Source organism: Brassica oleracea, chromosome C6 (assembly GCF_000695525.1).
Source record: "Brassica oleracea var. oleracea cultivar TO1000 chromosome C6, BOL, whole genome shotgun sequence".
NCBI classification, from domain to species: Eukaryota; Viridiplantae; Streptophyta; class Magnoliopsida; order Brassicales; family Brassicaceae; genus Brassica; species Brassica oleracea.
The window spans coordinates 22217793-22218442 of record NC_027753.1 but is presented as its reverse complement, the minus strand read 5'-3'; positions in this window follow the sequence as shown (position 1 = coordinate 22218442).

Genomic DNA, 650 nt, shown 5'->3' with positions numbered 1-650 from the left:
ATTTCATCTTCTCCGACTACGTCATGTTTTTCTCCTTCGACATTACTAGAGCAGTCATTCTCATTGTCCTCTTGTTCCTTCTCCAAACTGCAACCATCGCAACTCCCACTGTAATTTCCGTCTCTGGAATCAACTACTGAAGCTTCTGCTTCTGCTTCTGAGCTAAAGCTCAAAAATGTTTTACTCTTCTCTCTTGCTCTGTTCTCCGTAATCTCCACACAGAGACGTAGCTGTTCGATTTTGTTCAGGCTTAGAAAACCTTGCAATTGCCGAGTATTGGACACGTAAACTGGTGGAGTGTCGTGCACCATCGTTTTCAATGCTTTATTCGAGAACATGTAGCTTAATCCAGTTACCGGAACACAATAATTACCGGTTCCATAACCAATTGAGAAAGATGAAGACGATAGATAACTAAGATGAAGAAGAACATGAACAGTCTCATAAAGCAAGTTATAAATTTCGTTCGTTAGTGATGACATGGCAAGGAGTTTGTTGACATGGCGAATTCCGAGTCTGTATCTTGAATTTTTTTACATTACCTCAGCCTTTAAGTAACAATAACTCGGCTATCACGTATTTAATTAACCCAGCCATGTCGTATTTAATAACACTTCAACAAAATATCTCAGTCATTATGAAATTAAAAT